This window comes from Telopea speciosissima, chromosome 2, assembly GCF_018873765.1.
Source record: "Telopea speciosissima isolate NSW1024214 ecotype Mountain lineage chromosome 2, Tspe_v1, whole genome shotgun sequence".
In the NCBI taxonomy this organism is placed as follows: Eukaryota; Viridiplantae; Streptophyta; class Magnoliopsida; order Proteales; family Proteaceae; genus Telopea; species Telopea speciosissima.
In genome coordinates this window covers 57,358,702-57,367,405 of record NC_057917.1, presented here as the reverse complement: position 1 = coordinate 57,367,405, position 8,704 = coordinate 57,358,702, and positions in this window count along the sequence as shown.

The following is an 8,704-nucleotide window of genomic DNA, read 5'->3' as shown; positions in this document are numbered from 1 at the left end:
ACGTCCCCTTTTGTTATTTATATACTAGAACCTTAATGTGGTGTTGAACCTCTTTACCTATTCTTTGGTCCTTTGTCATCAAGTGGACCTCTTTCCATTCCTGATTTTGTATCCATTTTATGTAGGGGTGTAAATGAATAGCCGAAATCCGTTTCTACATCTGTGTTCGTATCCGTTTAGCATTATTCGTATCCGTCCGAAAGCTAAACGGATGCGGATACGGATAGGCTATAGCTACCCGAAAAGCTATATTTATATCTAAATGGATAAAATATCCAATCCATATCCGTTTAGCACTCTCCGAATTCATCCAAAAACTAATCGGATGCGGATGCAGATATAGTACTATCCAAGCCGAATCCGATCCGATCTGTTTACATCCCTAATTTTATGTACATATTCATGCTTGAGGTGGGTTTATTTAATTGCTCAGTACATCCCTAGGTTTCCCTTCAAGACAGATTTTTTCATTACTGAGAAAAAGATGGATTAAGCAACCTCTGCAACTAAAAATCCCCATTATTTCTATGTCTTCTCCCTTGGTATTCTAATTTCACATGGCCATATCTCTTCCCCTTGCTCCCAACCCACTTTACCTCAACTTAGTATATTTGAGCTTAAAAAGAATCCACTTTCCTTATAATCTTGGACTTAGAAAATAAAATATCCTCACTAAGACCATTGTCAGAGACCCTTTCATCAGAATTTTGGTACATTTAACAATGTACCCACTTTAGTTAATTGATCATTTAGTAATCATAATCCCCTTTTCCTTGTATTACTGATATCACTGGTATTCTCTTTAACAAGATCTTCAATTTTGAGTGTGATTATGACTGACCATTCTTTCTTATCTCGAGGCAAATTCAATTAATTAAATACATTTAATGCCAGCTGATTAAGAGGGTATTCTAAAGTCTGAGCTACATTTGCCTTAGGGGCAAGCCTCTTCATTGCTTAAGAGATAATCAATTAAAGATTGGAGAATATTTGGTATAAAACTTATTAAATCCTTAATCCATTTATTTAAGAAAGGGACTTCTTTTGATGGTATCCTAATCTAATCTATTCTCTCTTTTTGTTCTTTTAATAACTAGACACATTAGCAATTCAGAGATTAAGATTCTTAGATTGCTACTAAGAGTGTAGACCACTTGGAGATTCTTTATTTTATGATTTTAAGGGAATAGGGAATTTGACTTTTGACCTTTTAAGGGCATTTCTCATTCCCCACATATCACTATATGAGAATAAAAAGGGCATTTTTTTTTCTTCTTTTTTTATTTTTTAATAGTAATAATACACTTTGGTGGATGGCAAAAGGAAGCACGCGCTTCCATTTAAAGCTGTTAAATCGGCTCAAAGGGACCTTAAAAGGGTGGGTGACCCTTTGGCTTTGTGGGATCCCACTGTGTTATTTTTTAGGCAAGGAACACTTGTTGGTGTTGTTGTTGGTGTTGGTGTTGGTGTTGGTGTAGCAGCTGCAGTTACTTTCTACCTCAGAGCTTCACTCTATGGGCATGAATCTCAATAACTTTCTTGGGATGTTAATACTTTTGGTCTGATAGGTTCATTTCATGTCCACTTCTCTGACTGACTCAATTGTGCTGTAAGTTCACGAGCTTCCTATTGTCCTTTTAATTGTAACAAATTTTTTAGAGCCCACAGGAACATGGTCCCTTAAAATTATGGATCACTTCAAACCACGGTTTCAGGTATCGGACGATTCATATCAGTATCGGTCATGTATCGATACATTACCGATAAGGATTGGCTGATACAATATGAACATTCATTTTTTTTTTGAAAAAAATGATTTTTTAATCTTGTATCGACCCGATACAGCCGACATGTATTGGTATCGCTAGTGATCGATATTGGTGCTAATATTGTGAACTAAATCCTTGATTCAAATTGGTTTATTGGCTGTCATATCAAGTTGGGCCGAAATTATTTTTCCAGGTCAGATAGTTCGACCACATTCTTTGGTGTTCTTTTTGGTTGGATCTCTGATCCACTAAATGGATCTCTCACACAACAAATTCTTCATGTTTATAAGTGGGACTGTCTCAATGACACCTCAATATATAGTTGCATTTAGAACTTATAGGTTGTAATTTTCTTTTGATTACCCTTTGTTTTATTTCAAAAACTTCTTTTAGTTGGGGATAAAAAAAGATTTTTAAAATTTAAAAAAAAATGTTGGGTACACTAGCGGTATACAGTAAGTTAACACCCTATGTGTCTATCTCTCTCTAGGCCTGTAAACGAATTGGATTTGGCTCAGATAGTGCTATATCCACATCCGCATCCGATTAGCTATCAGACGGATCCAGATAGTGCTAAACGGATACGGATCGGATATTTTATCCGTTTACATGTAAATATAGCTTTCCGGATAGCTATAGCATAACATATCCGTATCCGCATCCGTTTAGCTTTCGGACGGATTCGGATAGTGTTAAACGGATACGGACACGGATACGGAAATGGATTTCGGCTATTCATTTACACCCCTATCTCTCTCTTTCCCACTTCTTACCCCCTCAAAGTGGGGAAGAGAGAGATAGACACATAGGGTGCTAGCTTACTGTATACCGCTACCGTACCCATCCCTCACCCTTAAAATAATTTAAAAATGTAATTGCTACCATGTCATTTTAAAGAATGGGAAAACTTCCCATTCATATAGGTTTTGTAATTTATTTTCTCTTTTCTACTCTTAATATGTGGGTCTCATGTGGATGATATATTTTCTCATTATAGTTGTTGCGATAGAAAACTGACCAAAGACGTGGATGACTGATCCTATAGAATAAAAAAAATAAAAAACACAAGAGAGCACTGAAGTAGACCCTGAGGGGACTCTCTGATACTTAAGTCAGTTATCTGGGCAACAATATGAATTTGTAGAGTAACAGAATAAGAGAGTGAAATTATCCAATCCCCTTACCTAGATGTTACCCTGTGTATTTATAGGGCGAGGTTCCATTACCTATTGGAAGGCGGTGCTTAGAGTCCTGCGATGGTAGGTTAACTTCTTAAAGAAGGAGAATCTTCATAAGAGACTGATATGAGAGAAGATAATCATGGAGAATCCTGGAAGGAAAGTCCTGAGATGGTGAAACTATCCACTAGTGAAGGAGAGGAATCCTGGTATAATATGGAATGTTACAGATCACGTAGATCAAGTAAGGTACTTGACACATAATCACCTATCTTATGCCACATGTTGGCCATTCACGAATAATTAATAATTATCTGTATCAACAGCCATTGGTATGGGATCACTATCCTCTCAAGTTCCCTGCCCGGTACAGTTATCCGGTTCCTCTCATAGGGGGCAAAAATGATGATCTAACCCCTGCCTGAACACACTGCCCTGGTGTGGTTAAGTTGTCATTTCCACCCCCTCTGAGAGGAACCAGACAACCGGACGGGGCAGGTATCCTGACAGGGAAAAAAATTCCAGTGGTATGGGTGTAGATTCCTCCCCTCGTTAGCATCATGGAGAACCCTTTCCCCTACAAAGTTGTCATTGTCTTACATGTTTTCAAGTATACATGTTAAATGACAATATTTGATCCTCACAAAAAGAAAAATTGTGTTATACTAAGTGGATGAAAAAGTAAAATTATAAATAAGGGTTTATGTTCTCTGTGCCGCAGTGTAGCCTACGCCCAGACACATGAGTCTGCCATTCAAGGGGCAGGGTGGTCATTTTGCCCACCCCACGTGTCTGGGTGCACCCTACGCTCCCGGTACAGAGAACAATATTTAGCCTATAAATAATTAAGGTCTTTATAAGAAACCCCCTTTATATCTTGGACTGGTGACTTATCATCAAGAACAATAGTATGGTTTTAAGCATAGTAGGGTTTCCTGTTATTTTGCCATTGTTAAACTAATTCCGCCGCAGTGCGTGCCAATCTCCGCCTCTGTGCGTGCAAAATCTCCGCCTCTGTGCGTGTACCTGTCTCCGCCTAGTGTGTGTTCTCCTCACCAACTCCTCATCAGTTTCTCCACCATGCCCACTGAACTTGCCACCGAAGAAGATTCCCACAATGATGATGATGCCGACGATGACACACCGGCCTGGGGATGGCAATCATCGCCCTCTTTGGCCACCTCGCTTCTGCCTCTTCACCCAGCCCCTCGTCCCTCTTGTTGTCTCCTCTGTTTTGCTTCCCACGTTTGGTGGATTCGGTTTGAGGCCGTGGGGTTGCCGTTGCTGCTGCCTGAGCACATGGTGCTTAAGGCACAAACCAGAGGCCTACTTATGGAGAATCGACAGATGACGCACCTTCATTTCATCTCCCTTCAATTTCACTTCATCTCCCTCCATCTTCCCCTGCATCCACACCATTGCCACCCTCTTCTCACTTTGGCTACCATCTCCCTCCATCTACACTTGAAGCTCTTCATCTCCGCTTTGAGGTTTATTGGGGTTTCTTGCTGTTGTTCGCAAATAACCTTCCTTTTTGCGATGGGGATGGCTCAGTCCTGCGAGGCTAAGTTTAAAGAAGGAAATGGATTGCTCGATCTGGTCTCTTGTGGGGTGCTGATGAATGGTGGGCCTGCTCTGTGGGCGATGTTGATCTGTGAGATCTCAAAGTCTCAGACCCGCGAGCAGAAGGAGAAGGCAATTGAACAGCAGGGGCTCATGCTGATCTGTGAGATCTCAAAGTCTCAGACCCGCGAGCAGAAGGAGAAGGCAATTGAACAGCAGGGACTCATGCCCATTGCCGCTGCCGGCAGCCTACCCTTACCCCTTTGAAGCCCCCTATTTCTGTGTGGATTGTTGGGTTTCTTTGCCATTACCAGCATTCAACCTCTTTTGTTGTGTTCCAAATACAGGTTTCAATCTTTGTTTTCTATTTTGCAGGTTACGTCAGTTCTGGCGTTGGTGTCGCCATGGAAATGGCCGGCTCCCTTACCCCTCTCACCGTTCAGATTTTGTGGCCCTGTCATCGTTTATTGAAGCTCCTCTCGACGTGGCAGCGTGCCGGCTCGCGTGGGCATGATGGCGCTGATCTTTTCGTCACTTATGGAGTCCTTTCTATTGGCACGAAAGTGCATGCGCGTATCAGCTGCTGTGTTGATAGCACTTTATCTGGGGCAATGGCTTTCACCCATCCCCTTCTCCGGATGACGCAGTCTATGGCATGCGAGACCGGGTCGCTTTCCGCTCCGTCGGTCTGAGTTCTGTATACCCAAACCTTCTGTTGGTCATGCTACCTATCTTTTTTCAGTATCTTTATATGTATCCTGTTTTTCTGTTGGCGTTGGGCGCGCGTGATGTTATCTACCAAAAAATAAAAAAAGTCACTTATCATCAAGATCTACTCTAGGGGGGATCTTAGATATATTCATTTCGGAGCAAATTGCGGCCTTTAAAAGCCAAAAGAAGAATTTATTTTTTATGAACTAATCTTTATTATTGTTATAATGACGATTGAGGTAATTTGTGGACATGAAAGATTGTTTCACTATTCTTCACCAATACTTAATACATCACTATCTAAAAAAATTATATTAAAAGAGTCAAGCAAAATGACAAGATAAATGATTTGAATAATACTTCAAATCTAGAGAGTTCACAGTTCATACATTGTAAAATTAATTCTTCAGACCATGGATTTGAGATTCATGTTACTTGTTATGGTTTTATCGTATCATTTCGGATCGATCACTTTCAATTGAAAAACAAATTCTAGTCATTTATGCAACTGTCAATGGATTCTGTGATCGAATGCCACTAGACAGAATTTCTCAATATGAGAGAGCCATTCTAAATAGTATAAAACCAGAATTACTACAAGCACTTTTAGATAAGGGGTGATTAACTAACGAAAGAAAGATGGAGCTAGATACTAGTTGGAACAAAATGAACATAGGCCGGAATTGACCTGAACCCTACAAATCCGCACAAAATAGTCACTCCGGATCAACAGGAATTGGGATCGGGTTTCACCGATTATGCCGATCCAATTCTTACAACCCTGAGGCTCAGGCAACCTGAAATGAGGAAATCACATTTCTTTCCCCCCCCCCCCCCCCAACTCTCCCCTGCTATGGATTTGAACCCACAATTTTGGAGACCCTCAACAAGTGAACAAGGCAAACCACCAGGCTATTGATGCTTTGCATGCAAAATAGATCAATAGGAGAATTTTTTTTATTATCATTTTTCTTTCTTTTCCATGGAAGGCTAACAATGATGTTGGATTGTAAGGCCAAAGTAAATATAAAGGGAGCCCCAAACAATTAGAATAGTGTAAAGATTAAGTTAGTGCTTCCAATAATTACATTTGGTCTCATCAAGTCAACCAAACAAACTAAAATGTTCTCTAGGTTACTTTTACAATAAAAAAGAAGCTAACATGAGTAAAGTTTTAAGAGCTCTAGATATAAACTATACTAATTATAAATCCTCTTAAACTAAGACCAAAATAGAGAACTTTCTTCTATATCTTATTAGCCATAATGACTCCTATTTGGTAGAAACTTTCTCTATTTCTAACATATGTCCCAACCTTGCTTTGTATAAAGCTGAAACATATATATATATATATATATATATATATAGAGAGAGAGAGAGAGAGAGAGAGATCACTGAAATCGTATATTGGAGCTCTTGGTTCAATAAATCATCATTAAGACACACATCATTGCAAAGAAAGAAACCATATAGATACAAAGATATTGGTTTCTTTGGATAATAATGAATGCTATTGATAATTATCAATTAGGAAACCATGATTTGAAAAGGGATCATTCTTTTTTTTGAAATGTGCAATAGTTAAAGCCAGTTGAGACATGTATCTATCTACCCAATAAAATGCTAGCGTACACTATGCAGGAACTCAATCGCAGAAGTTTATAATAGAAATTAGAAAAGGGTTTGTATATAACATACATATTTGTATCAGATTTTTTATTTAACATAGGAATATGTTTTTATCCTAAATAATCACATAATATACGAATTTTACTAAAAACAAATATCCAGCCTATTGGCATATCTATTTGAATGGGCTAAACTTGAAATATGAGCATGGGACCTTAGGGTCTACCTGTCCATTTGTTACATTTGACTGCCATGTGATAGTATTTGTGTTTGATCAATAAGATTTTCTTATTGACAGTTTGACACTCCTTAAGGTGCCAAATAATTTGTAATATTTTCCCCTTTCTTAATTTAGTACTTAATTTAAATGTATAAAACGATGATAAGCATATGTTGTTATCCTAAATAATCACATGAAGAAAATTCTTGTCATTTCAAAGAAGGTTATATGTTTCAAATACACCTATAAAGTGTCATTAGACCGTCCTTCTTCAAATGGAGTAAGTCAAGTGGCAAAACAACAGATTGAAAACCAAAAAGTTTATAGATGTTGCATTCAATTACATTGGAGGACATATGATTGTATTGTTTTTGGTAAAGTACATATGATTGGATTTGAATATAAAATATGACATGTACCCAATCCACATGAGATATTATATATGAGAATCCGTTTGAATTTTTGCCATTATGTTCTTTATTTACAATTCAATGCAAGATTATAAAACCTGAAATCGAGTCCAACCTAAAATCCTCACATTCCAGTGTCTTAACTCTAGGGGTGTCAATTGATTGGTCCAGCGGCCTACTCTTTCCCCCCCCTCCTCCCCCGCCAAATTAGGATCCCACACCATGATCGACCTATTTAAGTAATCAGCCTTCATAAGTTAGGCAGGGTCCCATTTATAAACAATCAGTCTGTGTAACAATCTTTAATCGGGTTAAATGAGCCTTGTATGGGCTTTAAATAAGCTATTGTGCTATCTCTAAACGGGCTTTAAATGAACTATTAATTAAATATTTCAATTTTCAAAAGCCAAGATAATCTAGGCATAGACTTCAATGGTATTCGAAGTGAATGGTTTAGATTGATTCATCGAATTCATCTCCAACAATAGCAATTCAGTAACAGCCAGGCTTAATCGGGTTGAGTCAAGCTCTTCACGTCGGTCCCAGTTGGGCGACCATCACGGTGGACCCTTGTACCTAGAAAAATCGAATATTTTTCGGTCTAGGCTTGAGATGGCACGATAAACGATTTGAACCGATCTCAGGGTTTTCCGATTAAATTAATCAATGTGGGTGACACCCCTATCTTGCACTACCCTCCATCTCTCTCTCCCTCACATGGTTTTAGTACACAGTATCAGAAGGAGTATTGGTCAACTCAGAAACTGATATGATACGGATGAGCAGTATCAGACAAATTTACCCCTATTCTCCTTTGAAAATGAGCTTTTAACTATTTTATCTCTTATCCGTACCATGTCACCAATATGGTATCAGAATTGATCACTTGTAAAATCGTTACTGTTGGGATATGGAAACGGGCTCGATAAGAACGAGCTATAGTGGTCGTCAAGCCAGGTCAGGGCCTCGAGCTCGTTGATCGCAAGCGCACACACCTCGCCTTGCGCTGGGGGCGCATAACTCGTCATCTTGGAATAACACTAAGAAAGAAGGGAATAACCCCTACGGCTTACGTAAGGCACCATGAGTCTATCATGGACCAACAGGGTCCGAGACTTTCGCCCACGTCACTCCTAATCAGGCATGTGGGAAGCAACAGATAAACATTATCTTCGAATTACACTCTCCAATGGTCTCACTCCACTCCGGAATTCCAGCTTTCCA